The sequence below is a fragment of the Barbus barbus genome, assembly GCF_936440315.1.
Source record: "Barbus barbus genome assembly, chromosome: 3".
Lineage (NCBI taxonomy): Eukaryota > Metazoa > Chordata > Actinopteri > Cypriniformes > Cyprinidae > Barbus > Barbus barbus.
Genome location: NC_136731.1, coordinates 31,827,403 through 31,851,363, shown reverse-complemented (window position 1 = coordinate 31,851,363; position 23,961 = coordinate 31,827,403). Strand labels below are relative to the sequence as shown.

Here is a 23,961-nt window from a genome sequence, read left to right as displayed (position 1 = left end):
GTACTTTTAAAGTAAATTACTGTAGATGGACAGATCACTTTTATAAACTCATTAAACCTTAAATTTATGACGGTTAACCTGAATGTTGGCTGTTTTTCTATGTAATTTGACATAATTGATCAGTTTTTCCATAGTTTAAAAACAAATTATCAACAGTAATATACTGTAATTTAATGAATTTCAACCGTAAAGTCTATTCTGTATTTTTATAGTTTTGCTTGTAATTTTGTGAAATGGTTATTTTCTGTAATTTAACAGAATACGTCTGGAAACCCTGTCTTTTTACTGATTTTTTTTTTTTTTTAACAGTGATATATGCCATGTTCTTGCATGTGTGCTATTGCTATCTAATTCTGAAAAAGCATTAGTTTGAGTTCATTTGACATCATTTGTCATGTCCAAATTTGCTTTCAGAGTATGTTTTAATCTAAGTAAATATGAAATGTTTGATGCAAAATATATAAAATAACAAGGCTATTGTTAAACACCAAATGTCAGAGAGCATCTAGAGACGAAAAGCAAAGGGTTATTTTAACAGCTCAGTCAAGAGCTCAGAGGTTTGATTCTGACAGTATCACCAGGAAACACCTGCATTTCTGGTTGGAAGCATCTATCTGATCTGTTAAAAATTACATAAACATAAACAGCCAATTCAGTTTCATTTGAGCTCATATGCCACAGATTAAAGATAAAGCAATATGATATCAGATTATAAATAGAACAATTTCCTCATTTACTGCAACTAAACCTTGTGTGTCTGCGTGTGATGTTTCTAATAGTGTCATTGTGAATAGCTCAATATGGTTAAGGTTTAAGTGAAACTGTTGTTTGACAAAATGATGGCTTTATTAGGGAAAGATGCATTAAAATACACACACTAAATGCAATAATATTCACAACATGCAGCAAATTACACAGAATTGTCACAGTATACAAAAAAGTGAATCTTCATTTCATAGTCAGGTTTCCCCCCTTAACATTGTTGTACAATATTGTCACTTAATATTTATTATAAAGCCCTTATTTTACTCTTTGCGTGTGTGTGTAAGATATAAAAACTGCAAAATGGCTACAGATGAGGGCAATTTGTGTCATACTTTAGTGTAGTCTATATGGTCATGTAATAAATAACAGATTTTAATCTGCTCTTTATGATTATTTTACTGTATGAAACCTTAAAGGGGTCATCGGATGCAAAATTCACTTTACAAGTTGTTTGAACATAAATGTGTGTGTACACATCCATCCTATAATGATAAAAATCCACCCAGTGTTTTTTTTTTAATCCCTATATTAAAATCCCCTTCCTTAAATCAGGCTGTTCTAAGATTCCTGTCAGAATGATGTAGTTCTGCACAGACCCCTCCCACGATAGTTGATTGACAAGACAGTAAGGATCCACCCGCTAGCCCAAAAAGCAGAATCCAGCGGCCTGGTCGAAGGTTTAACGCATGTTCAGTCTTTTACTTGCACCTCTGAATTTATCTGGATGTAATTTCAATTTTAGTCTAGCTCTGTGCTTAATCTGACTCCAATTTCATTAAATTTAGACAATATTTATAATTAAAAACTGATCACAGACATCGATTGTATATTAATCTAGATATTTGATTATCCTGGACTCACTATACTTTCAATTATCCGTTCACTGGGGACCTCTTAAGTCTCATGTTGACCTTACGTGGATCTTATGCTCACAAACTCACTAGTCTAATGTTAGTGAGAGGGTGTAGGTAGACTAATACCTGTTTTGCTGCCGCCTACTGCTTGCTTATGGCAAAAAGTGTAGTTCACTTAGTCCTTTCCCGTACAACTTGCTAACATCAGCGATAGACAGAAATCAGAAGGTCTCCGATGACGTACCCACTACTCCTATCATCCATGAGCCTTCACTTTGACCTATCCAGTTTACAGTTTACTAGTCATAATGATTTTAGGACAGTTCAGAATAAATCAAATATAACATTTTATTATCAGTCAGGTAAATATGTATTATGCCAATTCAAAAGATATAAAATCATCTCAATACAAAACATCAAATTCTCAAAGATTAATCTAAGAGTAAAAGAGGCATACCTGATGTTGGGAAATACATAATATGGAGTGTAGAGACACACGCCACACTATGGGCTTTCTGGCAACAGAATTGCAAAGTAGTGTCTTGTCACTTCCGTTATATACTCAGACCAGACAACACAGAAATCTTGAGATCAACTGTAAAAACATAAAAGACCTTTTGTTTTTTTTGGTTCCCCTGCTCCGGGGTCACACCTGGCTGGAGATAGGAAAACATTCTCACAGACCCCTAAAGGGGAACACGGCCCCTCCTCAGCAGAACACAACTCTACAAAAGTTTTCCATCTTTCTCATAATATAAGTGACTACTGTGAAATTGAGACCAGTTTACTAATCGCACAGAAACCTTTAGAACAATACCAAACATGAAGGGGACAAACAGCAGGTTCACTAGGTACATGATATGTGGGACATACATATTCTTAATGAACTTTGAGTGAAACCTTTTGGGGGAAAAGCGGGAGAGGCAGAGAGGGCACGGGGGAAAAGGGAAGACAAGATGTCTCAGATTAAGCGATTGAGGTGTTTTGATGTTGGATGTAATAATGAATACAGCAGAGAAGACACAGAGGATTAAAGTTACTTTCGTTTTGAACTGAATGCGTCGATCCCCGATCTACATAATTGCATCTATGTTCACGCGAATCATTCATGATCCAGTTTCATCTACAGCAGAAGTGAGTATAAGTTTTTTTTTTTTTTTTTTTTTTTATCTTTGCAAATCGCCTTTCCTAATAAGGTGCTAGTTAGCCAGTTTCGCCTCACAGAAGAGAGGGATGGGGTCAGCAGAGCTCATTAGCATTTAAAGCAACATGGACTAGAATGGCTTGCTAAAAACAGAGCTGATTTTGACATGGTAAAAAAAGGTGTTTTTTACTAGGGCTGCACGATTAATCGTATGCTATTGTCATGCACATCTCCTCAGTAAAGCCGGTTCTTTGATTAGCGGTAAATCTCCATCACCTGCTTTCAGATGGAGCGGCATTTAATAAACGGAGTCGTAGTTCGCTGACAAGCCACGCAAAATTGCGTTCATAATCGCTGATATATCGCATTCGTGCAGCCCTATTTTTTACACTACCACTGAGAAATTTTAACCAAAGTATGTTATAGACTTTTCATTAATACCCTAAAGAACCATATCAACATGTGGAAAATGGGCATCCGATGACCCCTTTAAGGTGAACAATGATGAGGGAGAAAATCTATTTAGGCTGCACATTATAGATTCACTATTGCGATCATTAATTTACAGATGCTTCAGACCTTTTTGTAATGGGTTGAAATACTGTGCCCCACCCCCCATATACACAGACAGACAGTCCATAACAAAAACAAAGACCCTGGTATCAGAACACACATTTATCTGACTTTTAGATCAGTGACTTTAAGATCACTACATTTTCATACTGACTTATCACTGCCACTATTTAGTAATATACCTAAAAAAAAGCAGGTTTAAAAAATGTGAGTATTATTTCAAAATTAAAACAAACAAAGAAACAAATAAATAAGTAAAAAAATGCATACTGTACATACATACAGAAAATATTCTAAACCATAATTAATATTCTTCACTATAAATGTCCGCTTTAAGAAGTCAGAAAGAAAAAAGATTTAAGAAAAAGCTGCTCTATTGAAAATACTAAAACAATACACTTGCAATCAATTTACATACATTTGTGTTTGAGATGAGAACACAATTATATTGTTCAAAGTCTAAGCGAAATTCAGCATGGTCATCAAGATTTTATATGATTTGGTGACGTGAAAGTGTTCAAATACACTGCCTGGCCAAATAAATCTCATTGTTTGGATTTAAAGCAAATACTTAATATTTTAGGCTTTAAATATTTTTGCAGAGATTAATATGTTTCTGGCATGTTGTATGCTTGACAACAATTCTCTTAACCCTAACTGATACAGTGTGTAGCTTTTTATTTCTCAGACAACCATGTTGGAAGACGTACCCATGTATTCCAGGATGAAAGAGTGATTCATGGAGAGTGGTTCGACTCTCTTAATGTCACTGAAAACTTAAACAGATCATGCAATATTTAAAATGCATCTGATTAAAGTATGTGAATACATACTATGAACTCAAACTAATTATGTGGAACCAGGGTCCATAATTCAACTGATCAAAACTCCAACAACAACAAAAATATCCATGTTTTATTGGGGTTTATGAAGTGAAATGTTTCACTGTGGCCACTCCATGCACAGTGATACATGCTTCTTCAAATACTCTGCATGCAACAGGCTTTACACACAGCAGCACATTTTCCTTTCTGCTGCAGGTTCTTTCAAAGCATTTAAATGCATAGTTTGGCGGTGTAATGTCATACATTTATTTAAACTATGTAGCCAATGCTATCTGGATCATTACAGATTTAAACATTAACCAGTTTTAGTCTGGGATTGAGGTTTTTGTCATAGCTTTTATCACTGTGGCCGCTGTATTGCACAGTGATCCGAACAATAGCAAATACATGACACCTTATGTTTCATACTTCATAGACTGATTGTCACGGAACGGCGAAGGAAGCGCCGCGAAAAGACGAGGTCAGGGTCCAGGTATGGTGCTTTTAATACAAACAAAAAGGCCAACACGGCACAAAATAACAAAACAGAAAAAGACTGGGATACAAAACGGCAGCACAGTGCATGTATCCCAGACCAGAGCAAACACTAGAAACAAAATCACTGACACATTTACCAAACAATTAACAAATATCAAATAACGCAACCAGGCAGAGTGGTGGGAGAAGGGAGACTAAATAGTCTGTGGCAATGGGGAACAGCTGCGGGTGTTGTGAGTGTAATAATGATGCGGCAGGTGTGAGTGATGTGGCAGGTGCATTTGGTTATGGGAAATGAGGACGGGAGATGGCGGCCTCCTGTGGCGACAGGGAGAAGTGCCGGACCCGGACTCATGACATGACCCCTCCCTTAAGGAACGGCTCCCAGACGTTCCACCAAAAACCCCAAAAGTCCGGAGGGAGGTGGAACAGGGGGAGGGATGGCGGGCCAGGCTCGTGTAGCGGAGGGGGACCTGGGGCCTGAGGCAGCACCGGCGGGATGGAGACCCATGGCAGAACCAGCAGCCACCACAGCGGTGTGTGTGGAGCTGCCACCCTGCAGCGGGCAATGGTGGGCTCCACCAATTCGGGGGGCACATCAGGGTGGGGAACATCAGCGGACACCGCCGCCATCTCGGGAACTTCATGAGCGAGCATAGCTGTCTCGGGAGCTTCGTGAGCGAACACAGCTGTCTCGGGAGGAATGTGAGCGAGCACAGCTGTCTCGGGAGCTTCGTGAGCGAGCACAGCTGTCTCGGGAGCTTCGTGAGCGAGCACAGCTGTCTTGGGAGGAACGTGAGCGGTCACCATCGCCTCGGGAGCTTCATGAGCGAGCACGGCTGTCTCAGGAGGAACGTGAGCGAACACAGCTGTCTCGGGAGGAACGTGAGCCAGCACAGCTGTCTCGGGAGGAATGTGAGCGGTCAATATCGCCTCAGGAGCTTCATGAGCGGGCGCCGCTGTCTCGGGAGGATCGTGAGCGGGCACCGCCGCTTCGGAAGCCTTGTGAGCGTGCACCGCTGCCTCGAGAGGATCGTGAGCGGGCACCGCCGCTTCGGAAGCCTTGTGAGCGTGCACCGCTGCCTCGAGAGGATCGTGAGCGGGCACCGCCGCTTCGGAAGCCTTGTGAGCGGGCACCATCGCCTCGGGAGCTTCGTGAGCGAGCACGGCTGTCTCGGGAGGAACGTGAGCGAGCACAGCTGTCTCGGGAGGAACGCAAGCGAGCACAGCTGTCTCGGGAGGAACGTGAGCGGTCACCATCGCCTCGGGAGGAACGTGAGTGGTCACCATCACCTTGGGAGCTTCGTGAGCAGGCACCGCTGTCTCGGGAGGATCGTGAGCAGGCACCGCCGCTTCGGAAGCCTTGTGAGCGGGCACCGCCGCCTCGGAAGCCTTGTGAGCGGGCACCGCTGCCTCAAGAGGATTGTGAGCGGGCACCGCCGCTTCGGAAGCCTTGTGAGCGGGCACCGCCGCCTCGGAAACCTTGAGAGCGGGCACCGCCGCCTCGGAAGCCTTGTGAGCGGGCACCGCCGCCCTGGAAAGACCACGAGCAGACCACGCTGCTTGCACCGACATCAGTGGGGGATCCTGCCCGCTGTGCATCAGCCCAGGATGCTCCGGAAGCGGGCGCGAGGCACTGGGCGCGGCCGCCGACGCCTCCGCCGCCCCCTGGCTCGCCGCCTCGGGAGAACTGTGAACGGGCTCCGCAGCTAACTCCACTATGAAGGCTGAGCCACTCACCTGCAGAGCCAGGTCGATGTAGTCCTCCAGCGACTCCTCGGGGTCCCAGTATGGCACCAGGCACTTGAAGGGCTCGGCCAGGCCTCCGTAGAAGAAGACCATGAGGCAGGTCTTATCCATAGCCGACCGCCGAGCCACTCCAATGAAGTCCCTGGCATACTCCTCCATGCTCCGGTCTCCCTGGCGGATGTTGAGCAACCTCCCTGCTGGACCCATACTTGCTGGTTGCGTTCTGTCACGGAACGGCGAAGGAAGCGCCGCGAAAAGACGAGGTCAGGGTCCAGGTGCAGGTAAGGTGCTTTTAATACAAACAAAAAGGCCAACACGGCACAAAATAACAAAACAGAAAAGGACTGGGATACAAAACGGCAGCACAGTGCATGTATCCCAGACCAGAGCAAACACTAGAAACAAAATCACTGACACATTTACCAAACAATTAACAAATATCAAATCACGCAACCAGGCAGAGTGGTGGGAGAGGGGAGACTAAATAGTCTGTGGCAATGGGGAACAGCTGCGGGTGTCGTGAGTGTAATAATGATGCGGCAGGTGTATTTGGTTATGGGAAATGAGGACGGGAGATGGCGGCCTCCTGTGGCGACAGGGAGAAGTTCCGGACCCGGACTCATGACACTGATAGATTGAGATTTTTCAATGTTCTTTCAAATTGAAATGTTAATCACAGTCAACTATAGTAGATTCTATATTAACCATACAAGGAATAAACATCATATAATTACTGAATTCTATTGAACATTTCGATCCATGATCTGAAAAACACGTTAGGCCTATATTTAATAATAGGCTAATGCCCCCTAAATGTCATACTGCTAAAAAAAGCTAGTCAGTAGGCTGTTTGCAGAATCAGAAATATACTGTTCTATTATAAAAAATAAATAAAAATAAAAAACCTTTTCATTCACTTTGCTCAGTGTGCTCCTTTTGATTTCGTGAACTAGATATTTCATTTAGTCTGGGGTCTCGTGGAGTTTATGTACAGGTGTAAATCAGCGTGGTTGTAGTTATCACAGTAGTGTATAGCCAGACAATAACTGATGATCTACTTCTAGTGTTTGTAAAGCAGACTAAGAGGGGAAATTCAGACTTTAAGAAATTATTGTAAAGGTGATTCAAACAACAAATAATCCAACATGCAGAAAAGCATATATGGAGCTTTATGGAGCATCGAAATGATCAATGAAAATAAAAATATACGCTAAAGATTGTACTTACGAAGACCAAATTCTAGCCAACTTTTCCACAAATTTTTCACACTTTATTAATTGACATTAATATTCCAGAAACTTTCAAAATTCCAGAATTTTCAAAAATAAAAAATGAATTGCTGAGAAAGGCATTTCAGACGGTTTCATAACACGAAATTTAAATATCGAAATTGCATCGAAAGTGTATTAGTAGGCTATTGGGGAAGACAGAGCAAGACGCTTCGGGATGACCATATGGTGATTTCACTGCTTTTTAGCTCCTTCTACTGGCGCGTCACGGTACTGGACTATTTAGAAGGGGTGTGCGATACTGCAAATTTTGGCAAACGAGCCTACATCTGATTGAGCGAGAATCAACCAATCGTCGATATAATTGAGTATGCGGATGCCTTGCAGTCGCAACGGGACCAGGGCCGCATCCACACACTTGGTGAAAGTGCGGGGTGAGAGTGCTAGGCCGAAGGGAAGAACCCGATACGGATACGCTTTGTCCCCGAAAGCGAACCTCAGGAACTTCCTGTGAGAGGGAAGGATGGATACATGGAAATAGGCGTCTTTGAGGTCTATCGTGACAAACCAGTCCTCGGACCTGATTTGAGACACGATCTGTTTGACCGTCAGCATCTTGAACTTCAGCTGTCTGACTGAGCGGTTCAAGAGACGCAAGTCCAGTATGGGCCTCAGCCCCCCATCCTTCTTCGGAACAATGAAGTACAGGCTGTAGCAGCCGGCGTGGACTTCGTGAGGAGGAACCAACTCGATGGCTTCCTTCCTCAGCAAAGTACCGACTTCCTGTTCCAAGACCAGAGCCTGCTCGGGGCGGACCCTAGTCACACAAACCCCGTTGAACGGCGGAGGTGGCGCATCGAACTGGATGCGATAACCATTCTCCACCGTCCGCAGGACCCAAAGAGACACATTCGGCAGTCGCTGCCAGGCTGCCAAATGATCTACTAAGGGAATCAGTCTCTCGAGACTGACCTCTGGTGTCAGAGAAGCGGCCAGACCGCTGCCTCGCTGCGGCGCACCGACAGGAGACGCGTGATCTGGCAGCTGAGGCGAGTTTCTCAGGCCCGCTGAAATCACAGGCGGAAGAACCTGAGCGTAACACTCGCTGGGACCTGCTGTACCCTGGAAGTCAAGATTGACTTTGGTTGAGATGATACAGCTGTAGAGACAATTACATCTTTCTCAGACAACACATAATGTACAACATTAGTAGACCTATTAGAGAGCTACGCTACATCTCAAAGGAATGACTGAATGGATGAATTAATTAATAATATAAAATATGAAATGAAATGAAATAGATTATCAAATAACATAAAATACAACAAAATGATTGAGTTTAACTGGTTTTACACAAGACAGACAGACACCACGGAGTAGCCTCTTCACTTTGCGTTGAAGTCCCGATCATCCTGTTAACTTTGCAGGAATGATCATCTCAGTATGTTATGCCACACACGAGCTAATTAACAAGTAGCCTTACTACATGGATATTAAATATTGATTTAAAATGTGAAAACCAGAGAGACAGAACACGAATGCAGCTATTTTGAAACAGGTTTCCTGGATGAGCACACAGTTAGTCTTACCCTGGATAGCCTAACTGTTATTTTAGTTTTAGATGCTGATTGAGCAATTAGAATGAAGTATTTTGATGATAATAAAACACAAAATCGTCACATCAACCTCCTCAGAGGAAGAGAGACGAAGCGTTGAGCCCTCGTCTCGGGGGGAAGAGTACAGCTTCCAAACCGAGAGACGGGGCGTCAGATCTGGCGGATATGGGAGGAGATAGGGACATGCCCGTCTGGCTCTCACCAGCCAGATCAGCCTTTTTTCCTCTCTGTGAGCCCCGCGAGCGCAGCCGCCGCTCTGCCTTTTTTTCTTTTTTTACTGCAGAAGCGGGACCGGCTTTATTCCTTTTATGCTTGTGCAAACACAGCAGCTTACAAAGCTCATCTCTCTTAAACAGGGGCGAAAGAGGCGGCGAAACCTCGTCAACGCTCGTCACATCAACCTCCTCGGAGGAAGAGAGACGAAGCGTTGAGCCCTCGTCTCGTCTCGGGGGGAAGAGTACCGCTTCCAAGCCGAGAGACGGGGCGTCAGATCTGGCGGATACAGGAGGAGATAGGGACATGCCCGTCTCGCTCCCGCCAGCTAGATCAGCCTGTGAGCCCCACGAGTGCAGCCGCCGCTCTGCCTCGGCAAAAAACGGGACCAGCACCGCGTGGAGAGCTCACAAAGGCTCCCTCCTTGAAGAGAGCCCTCCGGGTGCGGAGAGTGCGCAGCGAGAGTATCACAGTGCGGGCACTCGGCTCCCTCGAGAGCCGACGCCGCCTGCTCCGCACCCAGGCAGACCACGCACAGATTGTGTGTGTCCCCACTCGTGATGTAGCGAGAGCAGGGGCGTAGCACCAAATTCTGGGCCCTATGCACAAGCAGTGGCCATGGGCCCCCGTACGCTCGAGGTTGACAACTACCTACAACTACCCTTACTACTAATCTAAGAACTCTTATATGTATAACAAAAAAAAGCCTTATTACATAACTTCTCTGCATTTCTGTTTTATTTGCAGAATGCTTAAAAGCTAACAGTAGATGCCACCAAAGGTAACCTAACATTATAGGCATGCATGAAAATTGAAACACTTTTTCATTTGGATGAAGAGAACAGCTTTTTAATGCTTAATTTACAAAATGCTTAATTTACAGTGAAAGATAAAAAAAACTTAACTCGCTTGTCAATTTCCATTAATAAGGGGCAAAAAAAACTTCCACAAAGTGCTAAACACTGAAATTTATACCCCAGTTAATGCCCACTGACGGGTCTTCTTGGTGGCAAAATGCTTGATGAGGTCCTTAAAGTCCAGTTTTCTTGCCAACTGACTTTCAATGGAGAGAAGGGCAAGGCTGTTCAATCTATCCTGACTCATTGTTGATCTCAGGTAGTTTTTAACCAGTTTCATCTTACTGAAAGTCCAATGTAGCCTAATGGATGTGATTGAACTTGATTAACATTTAAATATCTTGTATAACACTTAATAAAAACTAAGTGCCATTTTATTTTTCTTATGGATGTGTCAAAAAAATTGTCTCTTAATTAGGCTAGCCAAACAGCTAGACTACAGTAAAAGGCAGAGCATGACATAGTGTTGCTAGCTAAACACATTACAGCATAAACAGCTAAAATGATGTGCTTTCATTTTAAACTACAGTATAGGCTTACCTTGTCTTAAGTCCACAGTATCAGATGACGAGGGGTCTGTTGCTGCTGCATCACCCTCTGTGACAGTTTCTGAAACTGAGTGCCATGCGTTTCACAAGTTTTAGCTTTGCTACTAATATGACCGATATCCTCATGAACCTATATGACATTGAGCCTACAAAGTTAGACTATTATAGTCCAATAACAAATATTAATTTAGTTTTCGAATTAGTATACTATTGAAATGGTGTAGGCTATGCAAACAAGGCATCATGTAATTTCTCATTTTGTGTTATGCCGTTGTGTTATATTAGCACTGATAACCGCGGGGCTATTGAAGTGTTTTGTAACCACAGCAGGAGCTCATTTGTAGACTATTTGCTCTCACATTTTGGGCTCACCTTTCTTGGAAAAGATGTCCGTTAGCAGTTGCTTTCCCTCATTTCTTTTTCCATCTCTTTCCTGCCTCTCTTTTCTTTTCTGAGAACCGAATTTTGCTTTGTTTAATATCATCTTCCGTTGCACAGTTCGGCACTGCCGTCTGCCGCTTCAGCAGAATGAACGCCACTTCAAATGCGCCTAGTCATAAAGCCCGGTGAAGGTGGACTAAACCATTTCATGCAAGGGAGAGGGTGCCTGACCTCAGACACTATATGTACTTGGACACCATTTAATACATCAATCAACTGATGCATTTACCCAAAATATTCTTATTTACATTAGTTAACAACATTTATTGTGATCTTAAAATTATATTTAAAGGAAAATAAAATTTCACTCCTCAGGGGCCCTCCCCCCACTTGGGGCCCTGGTAATTTAGTCCCACTTTTCACCCAACTACGACGCCCCTGAGCGAGAGCAGAGATTAACACACAACCTGAAACGTGATCTGGGATCGCCCATTGTCTTGGCCTTTGCTTTAGGCATCTTTTTAGGACAGACAACACTAAATAAGACTCACAAGACAAAAATCAGACTGACAACACACAGAGCGCTTGCTGAATGATAGAAAGCTGACGCCGGCTCCGCCCCACGTGCTTATATACTTCCTGGTCGTGACGTCACCCCGCCCGTGACGCCTCGCCCATCCATTAGACTGGTTGTAAATAATATTCAGAGCGTCGGTCACGCTGATGGCGTTCCCATAGCGTCTTCAGACGCAGCTCGACGTTCCTGGAAGGGAACTGTAAAGTGTTTTGAGGGTAATACAGTAGAAAACAAGTACTCAAGGTCGTTGCTAGGGTGTTGCTATGTGGTTGCTTGGGTACCCGGTTAGTTGTGAGAGCGTTATTATGTGGTTGCAAGGATACCCGGGGTGGTTGATATGTGGTATCCATATTTGGTTGCTAGCGGTTCATAGGGTGCCCAGGGTTGTTGCTTTTTTACCTTGTCAAAAACAAGGCCGCAAAGTGGGACAAAGTAAGAAATTTTAACTATGTTATAGACTTTTCATTAAGACCCTAAATAATCTTATCAGCTTGTGGAAAATGGGCATCCGATGACCCCTTTAAGATCCTTGGGGTGGTTGCTAAGGTGTTGCTATGCAGTTGATAGGGTACTTAGGGTGGTTGCTAGGGTACTCTGTGTGGTTTCTAGGTTGGTTTGGATTGTTGCTATAAAGTTGCTGGTATCCTCACATTGCTAGTATTTTTCAGATATATACTACACTAGTTTAGAGATAGATAGATAGATAGATAGATAGATAGATAGATAGATAGATAGATAGATAGATAGATAGATAGATAGATAGATAGATAGATAGATAGATAGATAGATAGATAGATAGATAGATAGATAGATAGGGGAAGTCGGGGCCTAATGGTTAGAGAGTCGGACTCGTAATCGAAAGGTTGCGGGTTCGAGTCCCAGGCTGGCAGGGATTGTAGGTGGGGTGAGTGAATGTACAGCGCTCTCTCCACCCTCAATACCACGACTGAGGTGCCCTTGAGCAAGGCACCGAACCCCCAATTGCTCCCCGGGCGCCGCAGCATGGCTGCCCACTGCTCCGGGTGTGTGTTCACGGTGTGTGTGTGTGTGTGTGTGTGTGTGTGTGTGTGTGCATTTGTTCACTAATCACTGCTGTGTGTGTGCACTTGGATGGGTTAAACGCAGAGCACCAATTTCGAGTATGGGTCACCATACTTGACAATACGTCACGACTTTACTTTAGATAGATAGATAGATAGATAGATAGATAGATAGATAGATAGATAGATAGATAGATAGATAGATAGATTGGTTGCCTGCTTTATAAACTGGTGCATGCTTCGGTTTTATCTTTGATCATTTTAACCTTTCTAAGAATTGTTAGTCATCAACATGAATGCAGTTTCACTTCAGCAGGTGTGAGAAAAAAGAGGAAGAAAGAGACCTGAATACACAGTTGCTCTCAAATAGATCTAATTTTGACATTCTGACATTCCTCTGAGAGAACTTAGGCAAATGAAACACTCACCCAGCATATTAGCATATATCAGCAAAGCAAAATTACTTTGAAATATATCGATATTTAAATAATTATAAAGTTTTATTGCAACGCTCCAAATTCTCAGCACGTTTCAAGTGGCATCATTTTAGATAAACCACAAAATGTAGCTAAACAAGTAAAGTTTGTGAACAAACTTTGAGGTTGACTTGTAAAGAAAGTGGATCTTAAGTGTATTAATGAACATTAGAAGTAATGTCTAGACATAAAGAGGATTTTGTTACAATTAAATCAGATCACAGAGTGAACAATGTGTAAAAAAATATTATACATTTCATAGCATGGCCATTTGTTTTGAATTGTTTGAAATTCATTAAGCTTGTTTGAAACTGCACATGGGTTGTTCAGTTTATTAATGTTTGACTATTATTAAAAAAAGAAAGAAAGTTGAGTGCTCAACAAGTTGCAGCTGTTGAATGTGAGATGTGCATCTGCACTGGTGGATCCCCAGAGATTAAATATTTAAATACATCAACCGAAAACCAAGAAAAAAACACTGTGAAATGTGATGTGAAAGATTACTTTTCTAGGAATGTCATTTCTGTGCGGTTTGACTCTTGAGACAACAGCAACTTGAGAACAAATAAACAAACAGAAAAAAAATAATTAAAAAATACTACAGATCAGATTTTTCTGATCTGACTGAGATATGACACTCCTCAAAACCTTCCAATGGAGTTTGAAAGCTTTACTTTATTAATCTATTAATAAAGTAAAGTATTGCTATTTAAATACCCTGGACAACTTTTTGCACATTCTTTTTGCACATTCCTCTTATTACTATTTAAGTCAACAACATACTGACCTGCACATTTATATTTTTTATCTTTTATTTTATTTTATTCTCTTATTTTTTCTACTTTTCATCTCTTAATATTTGTATACTTTATAATTGCACTGTCCTTGGAGCGGACCTGACCTACATTTCACTGCTGGTTATACCCTGTATAATTGTGTATGTGACAAATAAAAAACTCTTGAATCTCTGTTGAATCTTGAATCTGTTTAATTTAGCTGTTCATCTCAAATTTACAGATTTTTGCCCTCATGCTTTTAGATAAGCAGCTGAGCAAGCACATCAAGACTGAGGTCATGACTATAAATCTTTAAGCTTATATTCTCACAACTGTGAATGTTCTGACAGAGCTCTACTAATATCATAGTAACATCTATTGAAAATGCAAGATAATGTCACTTGTAGTAAGAGACTGATATAATATTTGAAGGAGTAAATTCTAGATGATTTGACAGAGACAAGTGTTTTATTGATGAGTGTGAACACTCAGTACATATTTGTCAGTGTCTTCAAGAATGTGTGCACAGAGGCAAAGTATGTAGTTTCAGCATTTCATTGAGCCTATATGTTTTTCAGACAAGCTTACAGAAAGACCGGAACAGACAGAGCAAAGGAGAGAGAGATGACATGGTTGTTTTCCTTTTTGATTTGAAAATAGATTAGACTAACATTTAATTACAGTCACAAAACAAATAAGAAACCTTGGAGTCTTCACATGTTCTTTTAACAAATCATCACTGCTTCACCTATAGGAAGAAATATATCCATAGTTAAAAACACATTAAAGACACAATACAATCTAAATTGAAGCATGTTTATAACTGCAACAATATGTGTAATACAGTCACGTAAAAGAGTTCCAAATGTGCTTATTTAAAATGATCTGTACATTATGAAGTGATCATTAGAATACCTTGAAGAAGCTGAGCACAGCGCTGTAGGTCAGAGAAAAGAGGAAGAGGAAGATGAATGAGGTGGCAGTGGACCAGAGACTTCTGAAATCATCCTCCTCCAGAACATCTTCATTGCAGTCCAGAGCAAAGCCATTCTCTGGCTCAGGTGGCTCACCTGAAAAAGAAAACACATGTACAGGAGACATGTATAGTAAACAAAAGCAGCGACACATATATGAGAATGTAAATCATACATCCTGAATTTAAGGTCCAGTATTATTTAGTGTTATATAAACACCTGAGCACATAATGGCTTTATGTGCTGCATACATCAGGCTATACATTCATTTGCACACACAACTGAGTGTTCACTGAAGAGACAAACATACACTATATTATAGTCCTGTCTATTAGACATTGTTGGTGCATTAGAACATACACTTTATACAAAATATACATAGGCATATTATTACATTTATGGTGTGCTTATCAAGTAACATACTATTTTCAACTTAGTATCGAATACTGACGAATACTAATGATACAAGTGCACATAAAAAAATATCCTATACACCATCTGTATGTTCTATCGATTCAAAAGGTCAATAATCCCATGTGACTTTGATGGTTACCTTCAAAATTGAATAAGTGTCTTTACTAGAGACAGACAAAAAATAAATAAAAAACAATTCTCTAAATACTGAAGAGAAAAAAAAAAACGGAGCAGAAAGTGAAGCACACAAAGTTTCTGATTAGGAAAACTACATGAAAGCTGGACTAAATCATGCAAACACAAATATTTATTGCTTGTAAAACAACACAAAAATGTCATGCTATATAAGAGGAATGGATAGACTAACAGCAGTACAGTAAGCACAGAACAAAACATAAACAAGCTCTATGATAATGTTCTGACAATGTTTTCATGTGAACATATTTACTTACATGCAACATGTAAGTAAATATCTAATTAAACATATAGTCATGAGTGTAATTTGACTTTGATGTTTGACCCATGCAGTTAAGTTATACAGACATACAGACAGAACTATGCACAAAAAACATTGAAGATACATAATCAACATAAGTGAGCAACAGGACAAAAGCAATGAAACGTAGAACAACAGATACAGAGCTTGATTAATATTCACATTTAGTTTCTAGCTGTTTACTTTTGCTTGCTGACACTTGTAATGGAGCACTTATATTGTCCATGTTGGCATGTTTGACTGCACAGGTGATGGTGGTTTTGGGGTCTTCATACTCTTTTTTTGTCAATGTTAGGATGCTGAGAACAGACTTGGAGTCCTTTTGATGGATGAGATCACTGGTTCTGCCCTCTCTGTAAGACTCATCACCCACTTTCCACATTATATAGACATCGCCGAGTTTAGGGCTGGTGACCTCACACACATGAGAGACACGATCTGTGTCAATTTTATCAGGTTTGTAAATGAAAACACTGGGTTTCTTTCCATCTGAATTGGAGGAAGGGATAAAGGTTTATTAAACAAACAGAAAATCACATAATAATGAATAGCAATAGTGTATCAAGGCAGTCTAGCCTTTTGGACTGCGAAAGCAATTCAAATAGTCTTTCAGGCAATAAAATAGTTTACAACCTTTCAGCATTTATAACTGCACATAGAGCCACAAAGTTAATTATACGTTTTATACTGACTTACCTCCTTTTTTAAAACTGATCTCCTGCTTGATTTCTTTGTTATTTGTGTCACGGATGGTACAAGTGACTTTTTCACCATTAAACCATTTCTTTATATCAACAGTGACATTGTATTTTTTTGTAGACTGTGAAATGTCAATAGAAAATTCGACTTTTGGTCCCTGAGCATTATTCACTGTGCATGACACTGCATTTTTTATATCTCCAGAAACAACAGCTTCCAAGACAACTTTATTATTTACAAATATTTCTCTCTGAATTGGTGGCTTCAGTGTCAGTGTAAATGGGCCTGATGGTGGGGCAGGTGGTGGGGCTGTTGGTGGGGCAGGTGGTGGGGCTGTTGGTGGGGCAGGTGGTGGGGCTGTTCGTGGGGCAGGTGGTGTGGCTGACAACATATAGGAGAAAGCAGAGAGAACATAAAAATCTAAATAAAACAAACAATGATTAAGCAAGCACAGGATGCTCTTATAGTTGAGTTATTATTATTATTCATTATTATTATTATTTAGTTTATACAGCAGGAAGAAATCCAACATCCAGCCATTGTATTCCCTGGCATGGGGTCAGAAAAAACAAGAACAAATTAAATAAATTCCGAAAGCCTAAGGCCACTTTTATTATTTATTGATGGAAGAAATCATGTGTCCTATCATGTGCTTTTCTGTTCTAATGTTTTTAGAATCAAATTATATAAATTCATAGCTGTTCTTAACTGGTGTAAACATTCACTGACATCAGATTTCAGACAAGTGCTTGACATGCACAAAATATAAAAGCAGGTTCATTGGTGTTAAATAATTAAAACAATTATTTGACAAAACAAAAAGAGTGTGCTGAAATGTCTATTCAAACCCAAGCCCCCACCAAGAAACATCATAATCTTGACCCAACAGCAAGGCACAACAGAGAGACAAGAAGTAGCTACTATGCCCAATGTAAAATTTTTGACATTTTAGAGATGTGACTTACCTCGAACTTCAGCTTTAGCCTCTTTTGCGCCATTAGTATTTGAAGCTTCACATGTGTAAGGGTTTTGAAGATTCCAGTCGCTTTTACTGATACGCATATAGCTGATTTGGCTATAGTCTCCATCCTGCCCGAATGCTGGATACTGCACAAATCCACTCAAATCTTTCTTAGAATCCTTCCATTTAAAAGTAAGTGAGTCCGCAGGTGAGAAACCTCTTGCCAAGCAGCCAATGGTGACGAACCCATCAGAAGTAGTAGTACACTGAGACATGGCGAAGATTGACTTTGGTGGAGATGATACAGCTGTAGAGACAATTACATCTTTCTCAGACAACACATAATGTACAACATTAGTAGACCTATTAGAGAGCTACGCTACATCTCAAATGAATGACTGAATGGATGAATTCATTAATAATATAAAATATGAAATTAAATAGATTATCAAATAACATAAAATACAACAAAATGATTGAGTTTAACTGGTTTTACACAAGACAGACAGACACCACGGAGTAGCCTCTTCACTTTGCGTTGAAGTCCCGATCATCCTGTTAACTTTGCAGGAATGATCATCTCAGTATGTTATGCCACACACGAGCTAATTAACAAGTAGCCTTACTACATGGATATTAAATATTGATTTAAAATGTGAAAACCAGAGAGACAGAACACGAATGCAGCTATTTTGAAACAGGTTTCCTGGATGAGCACACAGTTAGTCTTACCCTGGATAGCCTAACTGTTATTTTAGTTTTAGATGCTGATTGAGCAATTAGAATGAAGTATTTTGATGATAATAAAACACAAAATCTCACAAAATTAGGTGATTTTCTCTCTCTCTCTCTCTCTCTTGGATGCTGTAATAAATAAAGTGTTATAGGCTATATCTAAACTAATTTATCACTGGATTTTTTGACTGCATAATTATTTTTCAGTTTATTTCAAATGGATCAGTTCACATAACCTATGACATGTGAAAGTTAAAACAAACAAACAAACAAAATTAAAACAATATCAACCTTTTGAGAATTTGAAATATATTTGATATAGAAGTTTGTAACCATGGAATCATGCGGAAAAAGTGATAATTAAATAGATTTGTAATTGCAAATATTTAGCCTATTAAATATTGGTTGGTTAACGAACAAAGACTTACGCCGTTGTTTTATTTATTTATTTATTTATTTAAAACAGCCAAATTATTTTTTTTAGTAACAGCGGGATGCAATTTAGCCTATTATATTAAAATATAACACGTAATGTCCACATGAAAAAATACTATAGTAATTTATAGTAAATAGTGTTTTTGAACCATACTATAGTTATACTTTATATTATAGTATTTACAACACTTTGTTAATGAATGCATAGGCTTTACTGTAGTATTAACTATATTGAACTGATAAACTGAAATAAATACTGTAGTATACTTTGTTTTTCTGTAGTGTATTGTAGAATAACCGAATTTCTCTATAGTTGTAGAAAACTTAGTACAGTATTGGCTGAAGTATTTTGCTTATATTACTATAGTTGTTATATTGTCACAGCAACTAGAATTACCACAACAAATGAATTTGATTTACTTTACTATAGTATGGTTCAAAAACACTATAGTAGCCTATTTACTACAAATTACTATAGTATTTTCTCGTGTGGAATAGGCTACACGTGATGTATCAGTGTAGAAAGTTTAAACGCGCGAGACACATTGCAGTCTAGTTATTTAGTTTTATTCATACTCTTGCTTTTCAGCATCTAATATTTGCGAAGATAAGACAACACATGCGAGAAAAACGAAAAATCAAAGGTGTCGTTTAACAATAGTCTACTATTATATAACTAGCAGCTATTCAATGAAACAATCTTCCAAAATTAGGCTTTGTAGTCGTTTACATTTTCTAATTAAATAACCATTTATTTGAAAACAATTAATAGAAAACTCTTCTTAAGATATAAAACTGTAAATAATAACACATACATGTGGCATTTTGTCTTATTTTACGATACAACTGTCCATGCAATTAATAATAAAATCTTACTGTTTGTTACGGTGACTTTGGTGCCGCTTCCCCAGTAGTCGAAAGCCCAGTTACACAATATTATTTAATGTTACAGCGCAGTATAAAAATGCAACTCAAAAATGCTCAGGATCTGTTAAATTACATGTAGCCGATTCGCTGTTTAATCTGAATGCGTGTATACATCAAATTATGTAAAATTGAATTATTCATAATTAATGTGAATCTTTGCGTTTCTAGCAAATCTCTAAAGACATGTCCCGAATTTAATTGTCCTAATCGTAGAGTAGCCATTTAAATGTTGCTTAGCCTATATATATGTAAGCGACATACTTGACAAATTAGCCTACCTGGCACAATTTTTCGTACTTAGATCAGATTTTGTTTTAGTAGGTTTTTCTTACCTGACGAGACGGTGACCTTGGTTCCTTTCCCCCAGTAGTCAAAAGCATAGTCACACTGACAGTTTTACCCATGGATATTGTACAAAAATAGCTATGTACGCTCGTATGACAAGTCATTTTGACTTATTAGACTATCCTAACCCACAAATTCGACTATTTATTTATTCAACTTTTAATTCAGTCTAAGTTTCATTCTTGCAAAACGGACAAGCGGTCTGTACATTTAGTTTTCCTGTTATATTTAAAACACGTCAACGTTTATGAAAGATTTAAATGTTACTTCTTACCAGATGTCACTGTGACCGATGTGCCTTTCCCCCAGTAGTCAAAGGCAGCGTAGTCACAGTGATACTTTTAATTTATTCAGTGCACAAAAACTCTCAACGATTTTTAAAAAAAATATCTGCAAACCCAGCTACAATTTATTTCATAATTAAATGGAACATTGTCCATGTCTCTCTCTCTCTCTCTCTTTAAACTAGTGGACAAAAAAGTTTGTTACTAAATGTGCATTTTTGTTGTTGATGTTGTAGTTTGGCTCTAACTAAACAAAAATCTGACTTCTTACCTGATGTTACAGTCACCGTTGTTCCCTTTCCCCAGTAGCTAAAGGCATCGTCACAACGACTAGATTTACCATAAGAGCCATACCATTACCCTAACAGTACATTTGCAGTCTTTTCATAGGCCTTCATTATCAAAGCGACTAGTTTTGAGACATTTTAGTGCGCACTTTCTTTAATCTGAGAGTTTACTCGATAATGTTTACGATTACCGACGCACCCTTTGCACTATTAGCAAAGACAAAAATTGTAAATATGCTGCATGTTATTTGTGGCAAGACCACTTAACTGATCTTCAAAACTGTATAAAAATGGAATAACAGAGAGTATCAACGATATCTTACCTGAGGAAACGGTGACTTTGGTTCCTTTCCCCCAGTAGTCGAAGTAGTGACACAGTGACTGGTGCCTTTGAGTTACTAACCAAAAACCCACAAGAAGAAGCAATGTTCATTTGATAAAACCTCAAAGCCAACATTTGTTATTTTACCTTTCTTTTAAATGGATTCAGTGAAAACATCTCTTCAGCCTGCCTTTATAGCTGCCCTCCAGTGTAGGCCAGAAATATGATTTGCACTAAAGATATAGCACTAATGTTCTATACTATCCAAAACGTGAAGACATTGATATTAAAATGTGAAACCATTTTTAGGCTATAATAACCTTAACCAACCCCTTCCTGCATCTGCCCCTAATAATCAAAACTAAAAAAAAAATTATTAAAATAAAAATTTTGAGATGCTCTTAAGTTTTGCATCATTTATTGTCATTCATTGATTCATTGATTAATTCATACATGATAGGCCTACATACATACAAAAAATCAACTGTTACTTCTGGTCCTCGAAATATGAAAACAATTATTAAAAAGAGACTTAAATTGTAAACAAGGACATTATTTTTACTTTCAGCAACACCTTGTAGGATGTAAACAACAAATGCATTCACCACCGTTATCATGGGAAATCCTCTTAACAGCTGAAAAGATCCTACAACAAAGATATCTCTTTCTTCAGTGGACATTCAAACTGATGTTTTATTGTGAATATGAGACTGGGCTGAAGAAAGAACGCTGTATCAGATGTAGGTGACACTCGCTCAGTCCTTCTCTCTCATAATACTCTACATAATACAGTAAACCAGTGCTTCTCAAAGTCTGGATTCTGGTCCGGATCCGGAGGGCATACAATCCGGACCCGCCGCCATTTCATATCTCAAGAGCACTAATTATATTTCCTACTTTGAAAAATGCGTGTTAATATTTTAAATAATTTGTTTAGCTTTTTTTAATGTCTTTTTGGAAATTAAAATGAAATTTCAAAATGAAAGCGAAGGTGAGATATTCAAACTTTTCCTTCATGATATTTATTGTCATGACATCCATTGAGTGTATGATGTTTGATGTAATTGGGTGACATTTCACCGCTAATATGATAATTTTTTTTGTAGTTGTTTTTTTATTTATTTTTTTATCATCACTTATATGGCCATTTGACTTATAGCAAGTGTTTCCCATAAATTGAGTTATTTGTGGCGGTCCGTCACTATATCAAAACTGACCTGATCAAAAACGATTTTCCAAAAGGCTTATACTTCATTGAAACATGAGCATTGCACATTTCAAAATAAAAAATGCGGTGCAGGGGGTTTTATATGAATGGCTACTATGAATTAGGCTACTACTTCTATCATCTTGTGCCCTGCAATAAACAATTACTCTAATCTCTTTTATGAGATGAAGACGGGGAAAAAAGAAAATATGCCAAATATATCGGCCAAAAAAAAAATATATATATATATCGGCATCATATTGGCCATCGATCGCTAGAAAAACCCATATCGGTCGACCTCTACCCAGATAGCACAGGTACGTCGCGGAGACGTCTGAAAGATCGTAGCATCTGATAAACGTCGCATTCGATCGAACGCTTTTTGTTGTTAATGAGTCATCGTCTTTACCTCTATACGACGTCTATACGATGAATATTCAACATTTGAAAGTGCGTGCTGCCACGCAGCGCTGGATCAAAGCAAGCAGATGTATTTTTAATGTAACACCAGACGCAACCGTTGTTGCAAAGAGCTTGGATTATGCCAGAAATAGAACGAGTCGCCGCGCCGCATCCAGGCGATAGTGATTATGGGGTTTCTCTTTTGTAGCGTGCATCGCACCGCTCGCATCCAAAGACACTATAATAAAATACAAATACAACAAACACACACAGAAAAACTCTTTGAAACCCATCATGCACAACCAGCCTTTAAATCTGTTTGTTTGTCCATCTATCCCTTTGTTTGCTTGATCCATCCATAGATAAAAATATATGCAAAAAATGCCAGCCCAGTTTCTTATTTGAAGTGACCCTTGTTTCAAGCTAACTGTAATTATACCTACTTTATCATTGGTTTACATTCCTTGTCTGTCATCTTGCAGAAAGCATAAATTAGACCCTTCTTATAGCAAGCTTTACTGCTGCTTAGAATTTCAATTGTTAACATTACAAGCTTGAAAATTTGAGTAACACTTCAATTTATACCATGGTCTGTATGAAGGTGAACGGTTTGTGTCAGGTGGTCCTTCGACTCCATTCCATGCATTGAAATATAGTGTAATACATATTCATATTTTGTTCCAAATAATGCTCTCCAATGAGTAAGTTAAAGGTGACAAAGGCAAAGAAAACCCTTGATGTTTAACTGAATGAGGAACAAGCCTTAGGATGAAACACTATACAAATGTCCATTTGATTTGATGCCTCTCAGAATTAGTAATACTGACAAATGTCCCAAACTTGATTATGACAGTTTGCACTACACTTTATTTTCAAGTTAAAGAAAATTCACTGAGCCTGTAATAAACTTTATAACAATCTTTAAATAATAAAACACATAAGAACACACTTTAATGCATTTTCTGCTGAAAGCATCAAGGTGAGTTGACTTTATTCACAGCATAACAGTCTCAAATAAAGAGAATAAAGATCTCTAATAGAATAATCCATAACATCTGCAATAAACAAGAAGCAGACCGTGCATGGCAAACACTGGTTATAGACTGCACTTAATGAAACATTGTTGCAAGATGGGTGTGGGGATGATGGTGGGCTATAGGTAGATCTTTGCATCTTATGATGAACCACATCCTAGGGTGTCTGGTGGAGAAAAGAAATGCAAAAAGATGTTAGAGCATTTTATAAGGAAATAAACAAGTTACTGAAGGTGTAAACAATAATACCATATTGGGCAGTGAACACCATGTACAATGCAGCAACATGCACACAATACTGTCAACAACCTCTGTACTA

The 23,961-nt window shown here is 39.3% G+C and overlaps 2 protein-coding genes and 1 gene segment (V, D, J or C); all 3 read right to left on the bottom strand.

Moving 5' to 3' along the window:
• Positions 1 to 23,961, bottom strand: part of LOC306859147 (immunoglobulin mu heavy chain-like) — a 344,847-nt gene that overhangs the window by 112,298 nt on the left and 208,588 nt on the right. The gene's annotated exons all lie outside the window — the stretch shown is intronic.
• The window catches only part of LOC306859134 (uncharacterized protein), a 125,079-nt gene that overhangs the window by 45,259 nt on the left and 55,859 nt on the right, over positions 1 to 23,961 (bottom strand). The window lies entirely within an intron of this gene.
• Positions 14,317 to 20,701, bottom strand: LOC306859159 (Ig mu chain C region membrane-bound form-like). The segment is given in 6 exons: positions 20,662 to 20,701; positions 17,669 to 17,971; positions 16,701 to 17,084; positions 16,188 to 16,493; positions 15,036 to 15,190; positions 14,317 to 14,868 (listed from the first exon to the last, which is right to left on the bottom strand).